The sequence below is a fragment of the Marmota flaviventris genome, chromosome 6 (genome assembly GCF_047511675.1).
Source record: "Marmota flaviventris isolate mMarFla1 chromosome 6, mMarFla1.hap1, whole genome shotgun sequence".
In the NCBI taxonomy this organism is placed as follows: domain Eukaryota; kingdom Metazoa; phylum Chordata; class Mammalia; order Rodentia; family Sciuridae; genus Marmota; species Marmota flaviventris.
This window is the reverse complement of record NC_092503.1, coordinates 10,859,545-10,883,269: the sequence shown is the minus strand read 5'-3', so window position 1 is coordinate 10,883,269 and position 23,725 is coordinate 10,859,545. Positions and strand designations below refer to the sequence as shown.

The 23,725-nt window shown below is 42.9% G+C and overlaps 1 long non-coding RNA gene across 1 annotated transcript in view; it reads right to left on the bottom strand.

Annotated features, from left to right (window-relative positions):
- Nucleotides 1-17,132: 17,132 nt before the first annotated feature.
- The window catches only part of LOC139706011 (uncharacterized), a 61,119-nt gene continuing 54,526 nt past the window's right edge, over nucleotides 17,133-23,725 (bottom strand). Inside the window, exon 3 of the long non-coding RNA XR_011707686.1 lies at nucleotides 17,133-17,624. This is a non-coding gene — a long non-coding RNA (uncharacterized lncRNA). The remainder of the gene's footprint in view (nucleotides 17,625-23,725) is intronic.

The following is a 23,725-nucleotide window of genomic DNA, read 5'->3' as shown; positions in this document are numbered from 1 at the left end:
TCTACTCACTCATCACTCAAAATAAGGTGCTCCAGTATATCCACATGGAGAATACTAACAAATGTTAGAGAAATCTCTATGGCAATTGGTTGAGAGTCTGATGTAGATAACAACACAGGAAACGCCATGTAGGTCCTATAATCAACTCCTGCAGGTGGTGGGAAAAAACATAGAATCGAAATGGGGAAGAAAGAACTATTCTCTCCTCTCCTTGACTTCCTCTCTTAACTTCCTCCCTGTTCCCACCATTGGCATCACCACCCTTATGGAAATGCATACATATACGTGAGATGTTGGGGTTAGACCAGTAGAGGGACGGCCACCAAGTTGGAGGAGAAGGGACCCTGGAATGATACCAATTTAGACTTGAATCACATTTCCATGGCTTCTTATCTATAATTTCTCAAGTGGTTTCTGACCACACTTCGTTATCTTTAAAACATGAATAATAACATAGACGTCACAGACTTTTGAGCCAATAAGTCCACGGTGTCTACTGTGGCAGCCATTCACTCCCACCAACAACACAGATCAAGAGAGAGTGTTTCCAGGACTGGGGATGTGGCTCAGTGGTAGAGCACTGGCCTTGCATGTGTGAGGCACTGGATTTGATCCTAAGCACCACTTATAAATAAAGGAATTGTGTCCATAAAATTAAAAAAATGCTTCCCTTGATCTACAAATCTGATGATTTAGGAATAAGGATGTATATAGAATGAACAACAACAAAAAAAAAAAAACCCAGAAACTTCCAAATATACCTATTGATCTATCAAAACTGAGCATTTTCAATTAATTTTACAAATATGTATTATCTACTACATGCTAGAAATCATCTCTGTCATTCCTAACCTTATCTAACAAGACTGACATAATAGAGGGCTGACAATTTGCAAGGCTCGTCATCATTTGAATTATTTTGATGTACTTATTAACAGTGTATGTTGAATCGATGTCCATTTAGTTTCTCACTTAGAGAGATATAAAAAGGGAGGGGTGGGAAGAGAGAGTGAAGGAGAGAGGCCAGCCTGTCTATTTAGGGATCTGGAAGCCAAAGCAGCAACAATTCTTCATCTCTGATATGCATCCCCAAGTCCCTAAGAGCATATCTGATTATTAAAAATGAACGTGCAGAAGGCTCTGATAGTCATAAGGGAGTGCAGAATTGTTACAGTTCAGATGAGAACCTCCAAAGAAATCTTTTTGATGGAAGTTGCACATAAAGGAAAAGAAATAAAATAGGTTCTAGGGCCTCACTACCTACTTTCCAGAAATGAGACTTGTGCAGATCCTACTGAGGATCTCCCTGGCTCTTAGTAAGTCCCTCTGAAGCCTCGTTACCCTGCCAATCATGTTGGATCATCACAGTTCTAGAGCTGCCAAGGGACAGTCACCACAAATCCTTCAGAGGGAAACCCAGGGAGACCCATGGTAGGCTCCTAAGGCTCGACGGAGAGGACAGAGTTCTACTCCTCACTATGTTTCTGCAGTGATTTGTGGAGTAAATCCCTTAATTCTCCTAGCCTTGCTTTCTTTTCTTACCTCAATAAAATAAAATTAATTATTCCCATAGACTTGCCTCAGGGAAAATCCCAGGCCTACCATTGCAATCTCACAAGGAGGGTTATTAGCTCGGAAGAAGTAAAGACTGATGGGTGGACAAGGTGTCATCATTGCCATCCCACCTGCGGGGATGGAGGTCCACAGTCAGTCACAGAGGGTCCCAAACCTGTAGGCTACGAGAAAAGGCACACACATCAGTTCATGAATGTTCTGTAGTAAAACCAGGTAAGGATCCAGGACCCCCACACACAGCAGACAGGGCAAGGATCCAGGACCCCCACACATGGCAGACAAGAGGGCAGCTGCTCTTACCAGGACTGTGGGGGTTCCTCTGACTGGAGAAAATGGGAGTCAGAATTGGGGGGGGGGGTTCTCTTGGCATGCCTTAAACAAGGACTGACCAGAGACACTGTACCCAGTTCACTCAGAATCCAGGGAGAACAATGACTCCAGAGAAGCCTTGACAGCAGGTCGAAGGGGTTTCTTATCACATCCTAACCAATTTCCCCACCCCTGCTGCTGACCAGGACCAGTGGGCCACACTTGGTCTCTGTCCCTGGGTTGATCTCTCACTGGAATTGTCTTTTGGCTCCAATTTGAAATCACATTGATGCCTAGAAAGAGGTAATTACTTGTCAGAAAGCCACACGGAGATTGCTTCCAACCTGAATACTTCTTTTTCTAAACCCAGGGACCTGGGTTTGGGTTTGGGTCTTTACATAAAGAGTGACAGAGAGTAGAGATTTACAGACGGACCTGATGCTGCAGAATTTGAAATTATGTAGACGAGGCTTTTCAGAAACCATTTTGAAAGTCTAGTATATCCAACAGTCTAAATACCCTAGATTGCATTTATTTCTAAAGATCTTTGAGAAAAGTGTGGGGCCTGTTAACTGTCTTGTCTCCTTCCTTAGCTCACAATTCAGTAAGGCTTAAATTACCCCCTTAGATGATTGTCACAAAACAGGCCTGTCTTTGCCTTAATTTCTACAATGGGAGGGTCTAGGAATGGAGGGATAATAACTTAGATCCTATAGCACACCTGTGTGAAGTAAGTTCCCAAAATAAAGATGTACTCATTTTTGTATTAGGAAGATTGTGATTGCTTAGGTTGGTGAATTTTCTACCAAGGCCTATTTTTAAAAATTGATAAAGAAAAAATAAGTGTACAAAATAATTTTGGGCCTATCAAGGATTTTAGTGAACTGTTAGGAGAACTAAGCTATTTCATAAAGCAAAGTGTAAAACCCCATTGTGGATCTTTTTGAACTGGTCAAAAAACATAAAATAAAGAGCAGAAGTCAACAGTCATTTCTCAACCTCGGACAAAGTTAATAGTCACTGCCTTAAGAATCTGATTGTAGCAAATCCTCTGATGTTAATTTCCTTCAGTATATTTATTAACAACCCAAGAGTGTAAAATGTGCTGATAAAATATAATTTGCATAGTTTGTCAAAGGTAGGAGAAATTATGAGGAGGGTAGAAATAAGTCACAAATGTGACATAGAACTTAGCTAAGGAGAGAGGGATGCTGCTCTGGGACTCAATTTCAATAATTATCCCCAAATTCTTTAAAGTGAATATGAGTTGTTGGGTAGGTGTCATTATATGTAGGAAAACCACGGTCCACCTTGGTTCCAAGGGCTAAGTTTTAGCTAGTCCAATTTGTATAATACATGGCAGAATTCAGAATTAGCCTGAAAAGGATGACTCATGTAATCATAGAAATAGATGTGCTGTCCTAGGCCGGGGGGAACTGAGCACATCATAAACTCAATACAAAATACCTGACTCCAAAGCAGAGACACTGTGCGTTGCACCTGGAAAGACTCTTCCCAGGTAGAGCTGTTCAGAGGTGATGTCTTCCTGGACTGTGCCTGCAAAATGTTTGCATTGGCTCCAGCCTCTCAGTCAGCAATCAATGGAAAACTCCTGTTCATTAAAAATCAGCCATCAACAGAAGGGACAAAGGGGCACAAGTTGACCAAGGCAGCATTTCCCCCATGTGTTCATCTTATCATTCCTCTACTTACACCTTCTGGTGATTCATATGAGCTCTCAAACAGGACCAAGTTCAAGTGCTCTGCTTTCCTACCAGCCACATATTAATTCCTATAAAATTGAGTTTTCGATCCTCTGACTTTCCAATTAACAAGACTGGGTTGTGGTTTGGGCTTTAGAAAAGAGGAAAAAGAAACAATACATAGAGCTGATCATTTTGCCCCCACATTTGTAGTAAAAAGACAATCAGGGTAAAAAAAAAACCACATGAACCAGTGAATTTCTTTCAAATTTGAATATAGAAATAAGGCCTGAGTAATTGGCTATTTCTGAGAGCACACAGTTCTTCCGTGCATCTTCCGATAGGTTGAAACCCAAAACAATACATCACTACTGATGGAAATATCAAAATAGCACTTAAAGTACTTCAACCACCAGAACCATACATTCCACATTCGCCACAACCATGTATTCCTGTGTTTTTATTTAAGAAAAACAAAACTCTCCACTTGGGAAAATTATTCCAAACTAGAATAGTTCATTTTCTAAAAATATTCTAAGTCTCAAAACAAATACTTAAAGGGAATAGAATTTTAATTGCAAAACAAGTCAGCACTTTCCTATCATATTAAAAAATAGACTCTTCAGTGTTCCCTCTCAAGCCATACCACACTTAGCCAATCTTTTGCTAATTCTGTAAAGGGCCTTCCACGGACCCTCAAAGATTCATGGAGAGGAGACAAGAGGGCAGTGCCGTGTCTCTCAACTCCTAGAAGAGTCAAAACTCTACAAGGGTCAGAGTGTGTTCATGAGTAAGTATGGACTGAGTACCTGTCTGATGAGTTACCATGCCTCAGAACAGAAGCTCATGGCAACAGCCAAAGATAACCTAAGGACATGTGTAGTGGTCAGAAATGAAGAGAAGGAGGCGGAGAAGTTACCAGACAGAGCAGCACAAACAACAACAGCCAGAGCCAGTATAGGTACAAAGCCAGAGTCCTGGAGGTACCCAAGGCATTGGCCCAAGGCTCACACACAAAATGTGGAAGATGCAGGATTCAAATCTATATTGGTCAACCCCCAAAAGAATGTTTGCATATGACAAGATGCTCTGTGCTGTGGAAGGCTGAGGCCCTTTTTTTAAAAAAATTTATTTTTTAGTTGTACACAACATCTTTAGTTTGTTAATTTATTTTTATGTGGTGCTGAGGATCGAACCCAGGGCCTCTCATGTGCTAAGCATGTGCTCTACTGCTGAGCTACAACCCCAGCCCTGAGGCCCTTTTTTGTATGAGAACTTGCTCAGGATATGGAGTTATAATAGCTGTGTCGCTCCTGTTGCAAAGAAAGGGACCAGATGGTTGAAAGTCAACAGCCATCACCTGATGACTTTCCACTGTTGAGCTTAGTACCATAGTAAGTTCTGGGCAGAAACAGAAAAACCAAGAGAAAACTCATCCTCAAGAACAACGTGCTGTACACAGTTGTGCCCAGTAAATATTTGTTGAATTAATGCATAAATGGATAGGTGAATGCCCAAATAAATACGGTGAGTCTTAGACTATCAACACATCTATGGATGGGATCACTAGCATCACTGTTAAAGAAGCAAGCTCTGGTCTCCTTACTAGAGGGTCTCTTCCATTTCTCTCTCTCTCTCTCTCTCTCTCTCTCTCTCTCTCTCTCTCTCTCTCTCTCACACACACACACACACACACACACACACACCCCAAGAGCAAGGTGCTCATCAGTTCCCTTAGACACAAGTCCTACCCCAGACTTGGCAAACTGCCTTTTCTGCCCAACCCACAGGATTGAGAATCTGAAGTGAAGTGGAAAATCAGGGCTGAAATAAAGCCATATTTGGGCACAAACCTTGAGAGATGAAAGAGGAGAGGAAGCACGAGTGCAATTAGAGGGTATTAAATAGGAAGCGTTAGTTATCAGAGGGGAGCTGAGGAGCAGGCTGCAACCTGTCAGCCCAAGTGCGCAGATCCCAGGTGTTCAGTGCCTCCCACCCTCCTCGCCCCCTCCCTCCCTCTCTCTCTCTCTGCTAGATTAATGAGCCTGAGGAGACACCTCCAGATCTTTTCCATGTGTTTGGGTGGGATCACTTGCGACTTTCCGCCTCTGACAGGCTTGCTGCTGCTCAGCAGTGTCGTGCAGGAGATCCGGGACACTCAGATCCATCCCCCTCCACTGCCAGGGTTCTGCCTGTGTGCACATTTTCCTGCACAATAACCACAACCCAGGGAGCCGGAGAATGAGGCCTCCTCATTCAGGGCAGGAAAGATGTTCCAGGGGGTCCACTGAAGGAGTTCTAGGCTGTTGAGGCAAGTGTTGTATTTAACCTTGGCATTCCCTCGTCAAAGATCCGCCAGCCGGGAGGAGGGTCAGAAGAAATGGAGAGAGAAAGGGGAATCAGAAATTCCTCCTGGCACAGGCTCTTGGTGAGAGAGAAGTGAGCGTGCCTTGCACAGAACGAGATCTGGAGGAAAGGCTTCTTATAATTCTGCTGCCCAGTGCTGACAGCCCTTGGCATATTTTCAGCACGAGGTACATTAACAAATAAGGAAAAGCACCCCCCTGGGCCTCTAATAACATTTATTTCATGCATCATTTCCTCGGAGGAATAGTAGGCTGTGTGTTTTTTATTCCTGGTGTGTCCCGTCTCAGAAATAATGGCCATGCTCACCTGTTTACTTCTGCGTGTTTTACAACCCTCCTTAAGCTTTGTTTGTCTTCCTCCAGCTCTTCTTTTTCTTTCTATGTGCCCTGCACCTTGCAGATCTAAGTGAAAGGGATACAACCGCTAATATACAAGGTGGAATATCAGAGTCTGTGGCGTCTTGGGCAAGACATTGCAAATCTTTTATGGAAGGAGGCAGAGTAAGAATCCAGAATAAATAAACCGAATGGCCTAGGCAGTGTAAACTGAGATCAGGATAAATAAGCAAAAACTGGAATGATTCCCAAGCTTCTTCAAGCCTATCAATTCTTGACACAGGCCAGGCCCTCAGGGCTCCTGTGTTGAGCAGGGCTAGCCAGCCTGTGCTATCACAGTTGGCTGCATAGATCACCGGCCATTCAGACGAATTTCCTGGGCCTGGGACGAGGCTGTGTACTCCCAAGGCCCATGCCTGGTGATTCAGGAGCAGCCCCAGGTTTGCAGGGCCTGCCCGCCTCGTGCCCACCAGACCCACCAGCACCACTATCCCTACAAACCCCAGCGAGGCTGTGGCTGGAAAGAAAACGAAGGGGTTGACCTTTCTGCACAATCTCAGTGACCCTCTTCTCCCAGCCCATGATCATACAAGGACCCACCAAGCTCTCCGCCAGAGTGGACTCTATTGACCCCCAACGACAGACTTCACCAGCTCCCACCAGAACCTCCTCAAGGGAAATGACAAAGTCGGGTGCAACCCACACTCCAGCCTGCAAAGCGATGAGCTCTCATAACAACAGAGAAAAATGGATGGAATAAAAATGTTCAACAAAAACCAGAAAGCGGAACTGTGCCGACATGACAGCTATAACCACACAGAAGGTTGTTCATTTGGGTAAAAGAACATAGAACATGAAAGAATGAAAACGGCCATTTATTTCTGTGGTGAATCCGGGGTGAGGTTTTTCTTTCATTTCGATTTTCATTAACATAGAATGTTATTTGTGCAACATGGAAAAACAAATGAGGTGTCCGGTCACGCCGGGCTGCATATTAAAGTGACCAGGGCTGTAAGCTGAACCTGAACTGAAATTTCCTCAAACCCACAGTAATAACCTCTGGAGCACACCGCCAGGCCTGCAGCTGCGCCTGCAGATGTAACTGAATTCAGACCCTCTCCTTCTCTCACGGTCTCTCACCTTGTCCCCAAATTTGTACCAGAACACTTTGTTTGTTGTTTCCCGCAGCCTTTTCAAGCCACCCAGGGAAAGGTCAAGCCTTGGGCAAATGACCGTGTAGTTATGGAGCCACATCTTCATCATTTATTAATCACCTGGCTTACTTAACAGCATATTAAGTTCCATACTGGCAGTTTCCCATCATTCCAGGAGTCCTTGACTATCTTACCAGGTGCTCAGAAGGCTCGGGTACTGCAGGAGACCTGAGAGATAGAAGGAGATGAGTCCCTGCCCTTGGCGATATTCGTCCACTAAGGGGCAGCTCATTGCTGGGAGTGGGGATGGAGAAGCAGCTTTAGAAGATTCAAGGAGGTGAGCTGAGCTGCCAGGACCCAGGTCCTTTCCCATATTGGGTCTCTGTACGCTGAGTCACTTCCGTAATGTAGGAGCCATTCCTTTATGTCATCATTTTTAAGAAGTCTCCAGAACCGGGCTGTAAATCATCCACTGGGCCCCTATTGTGTGGCGAGAAGGGAGAAGGGGGAGGAGAGTAGATGGCAGTATAATATTTATGAAAGGATTTTAAAAAATAAGTAAAACAGAAAGTGAGTAATTAGGTTGAGAGAGATTTTGTATAAAGACAGCCCTGGAAAGATTTACAGTCGTAATCTCTAATTTTTCTCGCCACCGAGGGCCACCTTTATTACGGCTCCCAGTAGGAAGCACATTGTCACAGATTTCTGTCTGCAAACCACACAACATTGATTGCTTGCTGATGAATGTGCTTCGTCGTCTGTGTTCACCGGCAACATACAGGGTGGCCAGAGTTTTTCATCTTGTCGTGAACTAACTTAAATTAGCATAACTGATTTTAAATGATTCCCACTGCCAAAGATGGGGTCTTTGTATTTTGTCCTCATAGCCTCGCTGCGGGCTCCCGTTAAGCTTTGAAAAGTGTTGGAAATAGCGCAAGAGTCCAATCACTACCCAAGTCCCCAGGGGTGCAGGGACACTAGGACAGAAATGCTGGGATGCTCCTAGCAGAGACTGTAGCAGCCACAAATACCCGAGGCGGAGGCCATTGAACGCAGCCTCAGGCCACACCATGCTGGTCTTGAAGGAGGTCATTTTGCTCAGAGGAAGATACTTATGGGTCCCCTGGAAATTCTCACAGTCCCTGTGGGTGTTGGTGGACATGCAGGGGGGCTGAGAAGGTCTACCTGGTTAGAGTAGAGGACCTACCTCTGGGTGCCTGAGCTTCATTTCCAAATTACCACCCACATCTACCGTTCGTGCCTTTCCTACTGTCACTTTAGCCATTCACATTTTAAAGGATGGTGTTTTGATTTCAAAGAAAAGGTGACTTAGCATTTCTCTGGGGATTTAATACAAGATTGTCATTGCTACTTTCTCAGTTTGGACCCTCTCTCTTCCTACCCTGAATTTGATCATACCCTGTGTGCACTATGATGAGAAGAAAATAAGAATGTTTCCTGTCTTCAACCCCCAATAGCCTCACAGACCGGACTGTGGACTCCAGTGGAAGTTAGAATTTGGCGTGGAAAAGAATGGAGACCGCTCCTTGCAGGACCACACCACAGTCCATAGTCTTCGGCCAGCATGGTGAGGAAAGGAAGAGCTCTGCAGAGGACAGGGACAGAGAAGTATGGAGGGGGACAGGCTTCTCCAGGAAAAGCCTGGGTGTGCAGGCTTTTAGGACAGGAACTGGGGTTTCATCTGCATTGCGTCACTGCCCTAGGAGCCAGTGCCCAGGAGAATTCCATGATGTGCTGCAGGGGAAGGCCTGCGGTCAAGGACTGACATCCTCTCACTGTGTTCAACCGAGCAACTCCAAAGGGAACTCAGTCAGTGGAAACCAGAAGCACAGGGTTTAGAATATGGAAGATCCACATGCTGGCCCACTGGCAACCAGAGATTTGGCTTAGGAACTGAGTGTTCATGACTCCACACTGCATCAGGGTACCCAGGATGAAACATAGATACTAAGAAAATGTAGAAGAAAAATTGGATGAGATCAGGAAGTTGAATTCTCATTGCCTTTTGGGTGTCCTCACAAAGAAAGAAGAGAAAAATGGAGAAAAGGAACTGTCCGAGTGTGTATTAGTTTCCTGTGGCTGCTGTAACAAATGACCATAAATTGGATGGCTTAAAAGAAAATAAGAATGTTTCATACCCTTGTGTAGCCAACACCATGTCAGGTGGGGACATTCCAGCTCTCTGCAAGCTCCCCAGGCTGTGCTCCTCCTAACCCAGGCCCTGCCACCCCAGCTATGGGTGAGGTGACGACCATATGCTTTCTATCAGTATTGATTCCATTGATCTTTTCCATCTGTTGTGTGAATGAAATTGTACAGATTGTAGTGCACCTTCAAGCCTGGTTTCTCCCACTTAGCATAATGCTTTGGAGGTCCATCCATGCTGGACGTACGGGTCGGGTCGTCTGCTCTCTAGCTGCGTTGTTGTGCAGCATATAAATGCACCTTGTTTGTTCATCCATTCACCAGCTGATGGGCATTTGAGTGGTTTACGATTTGGGCTATGAATAAAAGCTGCTGTGAATGCGTATTTTAAAGACACATAACTTTTAAGTTTCACCATAAACTCTTTTTTTTTTTCTATTTCAAAATAATCAGGATTCTGAAGCCTCAACCTCTTGGATCCCCTAGGGTATTTCTGAGATGAGACAAATTAGACTATACTACATCACTGAGTTTTCATTTTATCTAAGAGCAAATATTTAAGCCATGTATAGGAGAAAAAAACAACAAACGTGTTTTTGAGAAGAAGCCTACAAATATTATTTTGATCATTTTATTTCTAGCTAACTCTGTCATGTTTTTTATAAATTTGATAATACGTAGATATCTGTGATTGATGTGAAATAGTTTTGAAACTATTTTCTTCTGATTTCTGACTGATTTATTCCTTCCAACAAAAGTTTAAGAAGGTTTCTCTCAGTCTTGGAAACTCCCTCCTCCCTGGCTTCATGACTCTTGCTTGGCTGTGCTTAGATGAGGGCTATGCCTCAGTGCTCCTCATCGGGAGGCAAATGACAGGCTGGATGTGGGGAAGGAGGCCAGGTGTGCTGAAGGAGGCAGGGTGTGCTGAAGGAGGCAGGGTGTGCTGAAGGAGGCAGGGTGTGCTGAAGGAGGCCGGGTGTAGAGGAGAACACTGAACAGAATGTGAGAGACAGAAAGGACGAAGGCAGGGCTTTGTGACTCAGGGAAATGAGCCCAAATCAGAGGACATGTAGAAAGCTTTCTTGCCTACTGAGGGCAGTAGGCCTGGGGAAATATAATCAGATACTCGCAAGTAAAGAAGAAGCATAAATCTAGTCCAATGGATTGTCTCTTTTTTATATTAAAAAGGCTACATGAAATCTATTATAGATGCAAGGCTACATGCATGAAATATAACTTGGGTCATCATTAAGTCATAGAAAGGGAATTTGAAAGGGGGTCCTTCTCTTTCCACTTCCTCTTCACCTCTCAACATGCTCAAGTGGGGCTCCCACCAGCAGTAACTCACAGAAGTGCTCTGACCATGTCCCTAGGGGCCTCCCAACTGTTCAGAATGTGGTCCACTTGACCTTTTCCTCGTTCTCGTTATCTCTATAGGCTTTGATAACCTTGATCATGCTTCCGAGAAGCTTCTCAAAAGCTTCCTCTCTCTCGTTTAAAATCATCTAAATCACCCTCCATGACAGGCCAAAAATGTCTCCCTGAAATATTCACATCCTAATTCCTATAATCTGTAAAAAGCTCTTTATATGGGGAGGACTGGGGGGAGAGATGGAGCACTGTCTCTGAAGATAGATTAACTTAAGGATGGTGAGATGGCAAGATTTTCCTGGGTCACTCAGATGGGCCCCAAATGCACAATAAGCAAACTCAAGAGAGAGAGAGTGAAGTGGGGGGAATGAGAGACATTTGACAACATACACAGAGGATAGACCATGTGAGGGCAGAGCTCTGAGAGATTTGAAGATGCTGGCTTGAAGACTGGACTGGTACAGCCACCAACCAGTGAATGCCAACAGGAGCAGGAAGGGATGAGGAATAGATCTTCTTGGGCCTCCAGAACCAACGTGGCCCTATTGATGCTTGATTTTAGCTCAGTGGTACTGGTTTTAGATGTCGCCTCCAAAACTTTATCAGGGGCTTTATCAGCCAGGCTAAGACAGAAACTATGGTCGTATGATGTGGGAAGTGTAACCAGAGACACCTGCAATAATCCAGACCCAGATGGATGACAAGGTCAAGGGAGGATGGCACGCAGGTTGTCACAGGTTGCTCTCCATGAAAATCAGAAAGAGACACCACTTAGCATGCAGGATGGCTTATCCGTGCAAGTTCTTAGGATCCATGCCTGTGGGGAGAGGGTTGAAAGCAGGATGGGGCAGAGGGAAAACTGAAGTGCCACATAGTCACAGCAAGTCTTGGCCACTCCACAGGGAATTCTGAGGATGGACAGCTGTCCTCAGTAGGGCCACAGGGGGCCCAGCTTTTTGTTTTGTATCATATTAGGGGCAGGCTGCCCCTGGGAAAGGGGCATGAACCTGCACTGAGGACAATTCCTCGGCTGTCCATGGATAGAACTCCCAGTGGCTGGAAGAATTAATCCCTTGGGCCCAAAGGTGGACATGTAAGTGGAGAAATCTGAATCAACTTCATGGTTTCTATCAATGTCAATTTCCTGGGGTGGTAGGGCACATGCAGCATGTATTATACTGTTACAGTCTGTCTCTCTCAGCCTGGGTGAACCAAAAAATAAAAATACATCCCCAGAATTATTAACAAGAAGGTCTGACTTCACATGGGGTTCAGGCTTGAATTCATACTATTTAATTGGTCTGGGAACTCCCAAGCAAAGGAATCGGTACAAAAGCAGTCTCAAAGTAGCAATGCCCTGGGGAATCTGGCTTCAGCAAACAGAAGATCTCTCGGGAAGGATACCTCTTCAATCCAGGCAGCAAAGGAGTCCAGAGATAAGGCCCCCCAAAGCCTGAGCTCAAGCTGACAGAGACTTGGGAAAGTCATCCTCCACAAGCAAAAACAACAAATAGGAGAATCAGATGCTTAAGCAACCCACATCATCAAGTTATTAAAAATAGACAAAGAAGGACGGATCTTTTGTTACTTAAGAAGACAACAGGAAGAATTTACAAAATTAAAAATATGAGTAAGTCAAGAGAAACTAATACAGGGATCAACATATATGAAAACAACTTTCAAAATATACAGATTAAGTAGGAGTTTGGATACAGGGAATGAGAAAATTTGGAAACTATAAAATGTAACTTATGAAGTAACCCAAAATGAATGAGAAGTTGAAAAATTCGAAAGAGAAATTAAAGGACCTAGGAAAGAAAAGTTCATAATTTATCAAGTAGGAGAGACTACGAGAAAATGGGGAAGGAAAACTGAAAGGGATAATGACAGAGGATTTTTGAGAAATGATGAAACATATTAATCCTGTGATTCATGGAATTAAAATTCCCAAAAGGGAAAAAGTCTCTCTTTCTTTTTCTTTTTTTGTACCCAGGGATTCAATCCCTGATACCAAAATCAGGATGAACCGCTAAGCCACATCCTCATCCTCAGCCCTTTTTGATTTTTTTGTTTTGAGACAGGGTCTATCACTAAGTTGCTGAGGTTGGCCTCAAATTTGTGATCCTCCTGTCTCAGCCTCCTATGGGATTTTAAGCATGTGCCACAGCATCATCCAAGAATAACTATCTTGAGATTACCAAAGCAAAATGTTCCTAAAAACAGCCAGAGGAAAAACACTCTACTTAAAACAGAAAGGTACTTCAAAGAAAAATGATTTCTCAACAGCAACAATGAAGATAAAGACAAAAAAAAAATCTAAATTTTACATTCAAAAAATAACAGTTAAACTACATATCTTTTTTTAAAAAAATCAAGTGTGAACATGACCTAGCAATGAAATTTTGGAGCATCTATCCTAGAGCATCATGTGAATGTTCTGTCATGCACGGGAACCCAGACTGTTAACTCACACACCTTCTTCAGAGTGTGAGTGGTTAAACTCGTACACATCCAGGCCACAGGATGCTGCTGAGCAACAAGAAGAAATGCAGCACTGTTACACACAAAAGCCCGGATGACTCTCCAGAGAAACGTGCCGAGTAGAAAAAGGCAACCGTGAAAAATTACATATTTCATGGTTTCGTTTATATAATGTTGTTGAAATGAGAAAATCATGGAAACAAAAGGAAAAACAGATTAGTGGCTGGCCATTAGGGTTTAAGGAGGGAGGGAGAATGGGGCAGGGTTTCTATAAAAAGTAGCACAGGAAGAACTCGGGCAGTGGTCCAGTTAAGTATCTTCACCGGGTGTTGCTCAAAGCGATACATGTGACTGGAGAGAGGGAGATGAATGTAGGTGTGAGGAGAAATCTGAATGAATTCTGGTCTGTACCAATGCCCATTTCTGATGTTGATACTGTACTATACCTGGCAAGATGTTCCCCTTGGGGAAGGCTGAGGGTCGGGGTGAACAGACCCACATCTTTGCAACTTTCTGCAAATCCATAATTGTTTAAAAAACTTAAAAATAGCATTGAAAAAAAATCAAAAGTGGACTGAGTTATGTCTAAAATAGGAAAAAAAAATTTACCCCCAGGAAGAAATTTATCCTCACTGAAGGAACTCCTAGTGAATATATTTAAAGAAAAATGAAAATTATCTCATAGAAAAGAGCAACTTTGAACAAAGAAAGTGACATACATGTAGATAAATTTTAGTAAAGATTGACTAAAATAAAAACAGTATCTAATTTTGAGTGGTATCAAAAGGTAGACACAAAACACTTTAATAGCATGCAGGATGGAAAGGGTTTATTCAAAAGAAAATATGTCAAGGTGCACATGACTCAGGAAAAGCTAGAGATACTGTTTGAGACCTTCTTAGCTCTGTGATTCATGTTAACATTTAGAGAGTAACCACCAGAAAAAAAACACAGATCAAAAAAAGACAGAAAAAAAGAAGGAAAGAAAGAATAAAAAGAACAAAATAAGTTGGTAGAAATAAATTAAAAAACTCACAATCATAATAAATATAAATGGAATAAACTCTGTAGCTAAAGATTAGTGATATCACACAGATTATTATAGAAACAAAACCAAAAACTAGGAAAATAAATTCTAGTTATGCTCTCTTTATAGAAATGTCCACTAAAACATAAAGACACAGGAAGTTGGAAAATAAAAGAAAAAAAAACAAGCAAAATAAAACTGGTCCAGTCATATTAATATCAGACAATAGGAAAAAAATTTTTTTTGACCAGGGATTGAACCCAGGGGTGCTAAACCACTGAGCCACATCCTCAACACCCCCCACCTTTTTAAAAATTTTTTTTGTTTTGGAGACAGGATCTCACAAAGTTGCTTAGGGCCTTGCTGAGTTGTCGAGGCTGGCTTTAAAGTGGCAACCCTTCTGCCTTAGCCTCTCAAGCCGCTGGGATCACAGGCATGTGCCACCAGGCTCGGTTCAGACAATAGAAATTTTAAGGTGAAACTTAAAACATTCAGTATTGTTTGTATTTGTAAAAAACTTGAAACAAACTAACCACCAAGAAGATAAATAAGTATTGATTATGTACATGTATATGTGTATGCATATATATACATACCCATGTATACACACACACACACATATGTCTGTATGTATATGCACATATATAATCAAGATACTTACAATGTAGGAAGCCACCCATTCTAGGGCATTCTGTCTCAGCAGCCCAGCCTTGGGCCATTCATGCCCACCTCCACAGATGAAACCATTAAACCTTATGAAATAATCTATGAATATATACATAATTTTTTTTTTTAACGAGGGAGAAGAGGTATACACCTGACCGTGACAGTTCTGTGTCCCATGTTACCTCTAAATGCCAAAGAAACTTCTGTGGAGCCCACTGTGCTTGTGTACTGTGGTGTTCCCCAGCCGCCCCTGGTCAAGACCTTTGTGCACAGAGCAGTCATTCACATTCACTGACGCTGCCTGACGTGGTGGCGGCTACACAGAAAGCTGGCATGTTTAAGGCAAATGTGAAAGCAAGGATGTAAATCTGATTGCTGTCAAAGGAAACAGAACTTTGGTTCCCAGGGCCAGGAGAAGTGATCTGTCCCTAGTGGGGCAGCCAGGACCTTCTCCCCTGGTCCCACTTGTCACCAGCCCTCCTGTCATCAGAAGCAGGAAGCAGCGCTGTCGTAGGGGCTGGTGGCAGAGCTTGACCGTGCGCATCAGATCTTTCAGGATGATCCCTTTCCTGTAGCTAATTCCGCCTACTCCACCTTAAACGTCAGCTGTGCCCCACAGTTAGAAGCACAGGGGAGGGTGAACCGGGGAGCTGAGATGAACCATGACGTTATCGGTTGATTCTTTGGCTGTTACTGTCAGACATTTAAGTGGAGAAGGCTCAGAAGGTCTGGCCCCATCCCTTCTCCATACCCATTCTCTACTCTAGAAAATCACTATGGAAATTCCTATAGTCCTATATGGGAGTTTGTTTGGCAACGTAGATTCTATAAGGGATCCTCCCCAAACCCTGTCTTTAGGGAATTATTAAGGAATTGCTTTATTTAACCAATAGCCTTCTGGACAGAGACACCTAACACTTAACCAGTACAAAGCAGAATTCGTTTCTTTCCTTCCTCCCTCCCTCTTTTGTGCTCTTTGGTTTCTGTGAAGGCTCCCGCCATAGGCTCTGCCTCAAATCTGGCTGACCTGACCACCATCCTTCCCGCCCTCCTACCCACTCCTAATCCAGGGCCAAGGGCCAAACTACTCTCACGCTGTCTCTCCCACCAAATTCCTCCTCCCCTGCTTAATTCCCTAGTCTTTCTTGTGAACTATTACAAAAGCATCTTCAGTTGCTTCTCTGTCCTGGTGCCATGTGACCAAATACTATACGACTGAAAAGTGACATCCTGATTACATGTCATCCCTTGTCAAATCCCTCAGTGTCTGCCATTACTCACAGGATAAAGTCAGAGACATGAATAGGCCGCTACAGTCTGGCCCTACCAATTGCTCCAACCCCTCTCCTAACCGTTCATTGATGACTTCAAATACATGGCCACAGAACCAAGCTGCTTGCAACGGTACCAGCCTGACCTGGTCTTTGTTCACAGCAGACCTGCTCCTCACCCTCTGGGCTTTCAAGACATGGTTCAGGCCTCCTCCCCTCCAAGATGCTTTCAGGTTTGGAAGCATTTCTGTCCCATAGCATGGAAGGGGATGTGCCTGTGGCTTGTGCAGGGTTCTTCCCCAGCCTCTGCCATATTGAATTGAAACAATCTATTTAAATGATTTTCCATAGCGTATGCTCCTTTTCACCTTGTCCTAGCCAGCAATAGCAGGACTAGGAAGCATAACGGATTTTGAATCCATGTATGTGCAGCACTTTGGGGCCTTTACACATATGCTTTATTTACTTAACGCGTTAATCACCTGCTAAGCAGGTTCTTCCATTGGGAGCCTGGGAAGGAATCGGGCAGGAAGGCAAATGGTTCCCAGCCGCCTTCTGCATGCAAGAAGATCCCAATGCCTCTCCCATTTCAGAATCTCAAAGCAAGTTGAGGTGGAGAAGGGAAGAAAACAGTCGAAATGAAAATGGTTAAGTTAATTAATTGCAAGCTCGCTTGTAGGACCAGCACGTTTATTTAATCAGTTGCCTAGTAACCCTGCCTGTGTATGATGTGAATCTGATCAGCGTGCCTCGGGAACAAATGATGGGCCATTCTTTCTCCCAGCCACCCTCGCTCCCAGCCCACTCTCATGTGCTCTGGGGTTTGGAAAGCCCGAATTCCCCCCCATGCCCACTATCAGGGAGGTTGTGAGGTGGAAACAGATGCGTGTCTTCTTCCTCTTGTCCTCTCTGTCTCCTGGACAAGGTCGGCCTGGACACGGGCTTTCAGCTGATGCATGCTAAGACAAGAAAAATGACCCACATCCTTTGCCTTTACGGAATGGTCTGCACACCAGGCGCTGGGAAGAGACACTTGGCTCTCAAAACGGTTATCATGTATGGACCCACATCAATAGACAAGAAATGCGTCCACAAAACACTGCAGGCCAGGTCCTCTGCCGGTGGCAGAATGCAGAGGGGAAAATGAAGAGGGGGACTTCAGGCTGCTGGTGTTGTGTCGCATGAGCTTTTGCGGTGACCTTAAACAGGGGGCAAGAATAGATGATGAGTTTAATTACGTAAGACCAGCTCAAGATAAACCGTGCAGTTTTGTTTCCTCTTTGAAAAGAAGGAAAAAAAAAAAAAAAAAAAAACTCAGGCTGTATCAGGCAACTGAACACTGAGCACCCCTTTGGTGCAGGATTTATTGGAGGATTTGATGACAAGATTTGCTTGTAGATTTCCACCTCCCTTATGTGATTTTCCTAGCTGGTCGTTTCGAACACCCCTCCCCCATCTTTATCCCCAACCATCCTGTTCTGAAGCCAAATAAAAAGGAAACATCAATGAAATAAAGACCCGTGTTTCTGCTTTGACACGCCGTGACCACAGTTTTATACTATTATGAGGTGGGGTGTCTTTTTTTCCTTCTTCTCCATTCGTCAGTCTCTGTGGATAAAAGACTCCATCTTCCATAAAGAATTCCCACCAGAAATCTTTATAAGCCCTCCATCAGAGAGACATTCAGCCGTCGTGCTGTGCAAAAGCTAATCTAATTAAGACAGGATCTGCTAAATTTAATAGCCTGCTATGAATTTTTACAGACATCTGGTAGCTGGGAGTTGGAACAGCTCTAACAGAAAATTCACATTGTCCAGATGACCAATATCAGGGTCAAATATTTTCTTTCTTTGGGGAATTGATATTGTCTTGGTATAGATGCTATTTCCAAACCATGATATCCTACAGGTAAATGCTCTGGAAAGAAGATTAAGGATGGAAACTCCTACATCTCAGCTCTCCATCTGCCTAGCAAAAGCGATGACATTTCCATTGTTTCATGGATGAATTTGACAACACACACAGAGGGCTGGCTTCATGGGTATGCACCCTGAATTGTTGCACCTTATACTAAAAAGCCTTTGCTCTGCTGTTTTGTCTTAAAATTCTTACTCTTGAACAGGAAGACCTATATTTTTACTTTTATATTGAGTCGTCCAAATTTTGCAGTAGGTTCTGTGTTCACAAAATTCTTTGCATGATGCTTTTGCACTGTAGACACAATTACTACCCCCTCCTACCCTTCAGGGTAATAGTATAAAATCCAAGCCAGTAGATTTTTGTCTTGATTTTAGTAAGCCAACTTCCTGACCAGTGGTCCTATGTAAGGTTACCTCTCAGCACCTCCCCAACAAGGTTCATATCCATTTGCACAAAATAAACACTCACACTAATATAAATGAGTTAAATTTCATATATGCCTATGTGTTTATAGTTGCAAAAAGGATCGATTATACACAAAATGATTATCTCTGAGGCATAATAGATATTAGGACTTATTTTCTGGAAGGAAAGCTGTTTTCACTTTATTTTGTCTTTCTTGTTTTTTAAAAAATGATATATATATTCTGTCCATTAGAAAATAAAACATAAAAACAAAATCTAATTTTTGTTTTTTACTTAGGCTCCACTAATCTTTTCTTACACACAAATGTGAGCATACATTCATTCCGACATTTTAATTTGTTTTCTGAAAAGGTAAAATGGAGCAAGTTGGAGCTTCTTCAGAAGTCAACCAGTTGTTCTGCTTCCAAAAGCAAAGCTCACATTCTAGGGTCCAGCACCTAATGGGGCTGATGGAGGTTTCCCTCCTTCACCTCATGTCCACAGGCAGAAAGGCTCTGTCAGCAGAGACCCCCTCTCCCAACACTTCCTGCTCCGAGAAGGCACGTGCACGCACAGGCAACTTTCTGTAGCACAGGAAATCAAGGAGGAGAAGAGCAACCCATTAAAAACCTATGTTCTGACAATATTTTGCTCTCAGCTGCTGAAAAACATAGCATCTAATAGGCTTTGAAGTGAGAAGCAGAATTCCTATGAAATGAGATTTTTTTTCCCCCAAAGTATCTGATGGAGCAGTGCCCCTCCACCAGAGCACAGCATGAATGACCTTGGGCAATGACAAACAATATAACACCCCCTCCCAGTCAGCCTGGATAATTGCCATGTTTAATAATTAAGCATGTGGTCTCAACTTGTGCTCAGCATTTCTGTAAAGTTCTGTGGGGCACCCAGGGGTGACTAGTGGACAAGGGTCAGGCTGCCAAGCCAGTTCTCAAAATGTGAATGGTTAAGAAATTCTTTGCTTCTTTTCATCCAAAGAGTTCCCGTCTCCCATGATAAAGCCCAAGGTATCTCCTGCATGGAAGAGCAAATTCCTCCAGTATTGTTTTAATCCATATCCCTGGGGCAGCTGAGTATTTAAAACAACAGAAAGAAGGGCCTCTGGTCCTCCTGCAGAGGTGTTGAGTCTGTTTTCTGACTCTTCTGTTTGACCATAAGTGCTACATGGGATACTCGCCTCTTGAGCTGCTTAGTCTTGTGCTGACTCTCGATTCTGGTCTTTGGGGGATCAGACCCATTTGTGTGCCTAGGAAAGAGCTGAAAGAGGCAGAGAGGCCTCTTGCATAAAGATGTCCCCACGACAAGTCAACTGATGCTTGAAGATGAAGGTATTGGTCACCTTCCGAATGTCCCAGTCCCTCCCACAGCAGGGCCAGGACTTTCCCAATTCTGTTTTCCCCAAAACTCCTTCCCAGGCGTGTGGTGCATGTGGTGGTGGCTGCAGGTCAGGACAAGCTCAGCTCTCTCACACACACTCTAGTTTGTGTGTCTGGGTGAGACCTGGTGCTATGTAACTGATTGGAGCTCTGTTTGGCTTAGCACTTGCTTTTTCCTCCCAGTAGTGCCCGGAACACAGAAAGGACAAAGTAGATATTTGTTAAATAAATCAAGAGCATGATCGGTATCATTCCCGTGTGTGCAAAGAGGCCCAAGGTGCTTTTAACTCCAAGCCCATCTGTTCCTGCCTGTCCCTTACTGCTGCCTGTCAGAAAGGAGGCGTTAACGATTTTCTCAGCTTCTTCTAAACAGACACATCTTAGTTGGCTTACGCCTTGGAGGAAGCACAGTGCTAACAACGAGAGCATGGATGTGGGAGCAGGATGCCCGAGGGAAGACATCCCCGCACACCATTTAGCAGCTGTGTAATGAAGGACAAGTTACTTAACTTCTCTGTTTCAATTTTCTCATGTTTAAAATGGAGATAATGCAAGTTTATATAGTATATGATTGTAATAATAAAGTAGTTATTATTTTGAGGTACTGAGAATGGTGGCAGCAAACAACAAATATCACATAAATGTTTCCAGAAGAAGTAAAAATGCCGTCTCCAAGAAAGGGTACTACTAATGAAGTTTCAGCTTAGGAGTGAACTTTACATTCATCCTCAGGTGATACCAGAAACTGTGCTAGGAAATAGTTGAAAGCCACACGAGAATTCAGGTGAAAAGTTGAAAACGGGTGATTGGTGATGTCTGGCTTGGGCTCCGATAAGGGAAACGGCGAGACTTGTGCCCCTTTTCTACCGTTCCTTGGTATGCGTATGAGTTTGCAACGTAATATGTCCCAATGGCCCAAGCAAAGGGATGGGAAGACCAGAAATGTTGCAAAACCATTTTTGAGCATATTTGTGAGCCGGGTATTATTCCAAGTGCTGAAATACAAAGATGAATAAGACGGCCGCTACTCTCACGGTGCTTACAGACCAGAAGGAGACATGGGCCTGCAGACTGTAAGCTAGTCGACAGGTGCAATGGCAGAGCTGGGAGAGCATTAGGAGTATGCCAGCTGGAAGGGAGAACAGAGTCTGGGGGAGTCCACTTCCTTCGGCAAAAGACCATGTGCTACCCAAGTTGCCCACGGGTCTTAGACAGCTGTACAAATGGACCAAATCTATGAAACAGGGATTCTCAAACACCAGATAACCACCCACACTGACCTGTGATCTCAAAGAGAAAGAAAGCAAGATAATCCTGTGACTGCCCTAGTCTGCCTAATGCTCCACGGCAGATTCAGGTCAAAGCAGAGGAAGAGACAACTCCGAGCTCAGTGGCCTCTCTGAGTGAAGGCCACGGAGGATGGCGTCAGCACACACCAAGGCAGGTGTGGACTTGGAGGACTGAGGGCCAGAGAGAAGGATGCGCCACAGAGAGAAAGCGGGTGTCGGGATGGGAGGACCCAGCGCCTGGTTGAGATCTGCTCAGCTCACAAATGGTAAGACATGTTCAAGGCTATCAAAGAGAACATGACCAAAAAGAGAAGATGCACAGAAAGTACACAGACCCAGGTTTTGGCACAAGGCAAAATCTCTTAACTAAAAATGCTCAGGACTGGTCCACAATACACCTTTAATTTACCAGAGTTTAACCTTCAAAAGGGTTGATACTGCACCCCTTCACTCATGGCCTAGCTCCCAATAGCGTACCTTGAAGCCCCTCTCTTCCCTCTTTGTTATTAGATGGTTTACATAGCTGACAGTCCCACAGTACATTCTTGTTGCTTTTCTTTCAACAATCTATTATCTTTTAAATAAATCTAAAAACAGGGAAGGAAAGGTCTTATATTCACATACGTATTTACTATTGGGGGCAATATCATTCCTTTTGTAGATTCCTATATCTTTCTGACATTCTTAGTTTTAGCATTGCTTTTCTTCTGTTTACGTTGGGTTTCAATTGTCTTTCTTGTTCCAATGTCTATATGTGTAAATTCAAATAATTGATTTCAGAGATTTTCGTTGTTGTTTTTGTGCATGTGTATGAAAGAGCAATAAAATTGATAGCCCTCCAATGAGTAATTAAGAAAAAATAAAAATTATCAATACCAACGGAAAGAAAATTACTACAACAATTTCTACTGTAACAATTTTGCTGATTTTGTAAAAAAAAAAAAATAAGAGAATGCCATACATAATTTAATGCCGATAGATTTGACAACCTGGGTGAAATGGCAACAAATTCCAGAAAAACACAAATTACCAGAGCTCATTCAAAAAGAAATAGATAAAGTAGATAGTCCTACATCTATTGAATGAATTGAATTTATTGTTAAAAAAACTTCTCACAAAGCAAACTCCAGATCTAAATGACTTCATTGGTGAGTTCTACCGAACATATATCTACACAGTGTCTTCTGGAAAATAGTCAACAGGTAAGAACACTTACCAACCCATTTCATGAAGCCTACTGGCTTTTTTTTTTTTTTTTTTAATTTATATATGACAGTGGAATGCATTACAATTCTTATTACACGTATAGAGCACAGTTTTTCATATCTCTGGTTGTTTATTCACACCAATTCCTGTCTTCATTCCTGTACTTTGGATAATCATCACATTCCAACATCATTAATAACCCCCTGCCCCCTCCTTTCCCCTCCAACCCCTCTGCCCTATCTAGAGTTCATCTATTCCTCCCATGCTCCTGCTCCCTATCCCACTATGAATCAGCCTCCTTATATCAAAGAAAACATCCAGCATTTGGTTTTTTGGGATTGGCTAACTTCATTTAGCATTATCTTCTCTAATTCCATCCATTTACCTGCAAATGCTGAGTAATATTCCCATTGTGTATATATGCCACATTTTTTTTATCCATTCGTTTATTGAAGTACACCTAGTTTGGTTCCACAGTTTAGCTATTGTGAATTGTGCTTCTATAAACATTGATGTGGCTGTGTCCAAAAATTGGGAATAGAACCACCATTTGACCCAGCTATCCCTCTCCTCGGTCTATACCTGCTGGCTTCTATCAGAACTAGATGAAGATATTAAAAGAAATCAAAACTCTAGGCAAATATTATAGCAAAAATAATGATAAAAAATTCTTAATGAATTTCTAAAACTTTCAATTCAGCAATAAATGAAAATTCCAATATCAGTTGAGGTTTATTTGAGGTGTTGAAGGTTGATTAACATTTTTAAAAAGTTAACTTCATTTACTACATCAAGAGACTACAAAAAGAAGAAAATATATGTTTATTTCAATCTATGTAATAAAAGAATTCAATAAAAGTCAGTAAGCTAGGAACAGAGAGAAACTTCCTAAATCTGAAAAAAAAGAGTATTTTTGAAAATCCTATACCTACAGTCATACTAAATGGTAAAAGGCTGAAGGCTTTCCCCTTGAGGATAGGAACAAGGTGAATTGCACTTACCTCTTGTATTCAACATTGTGCTAGAGGACCTAGTCAGTGCAATAAGGCAAGAAAAAGAAATAAAAAGCATCAAATTGGAAAGAAA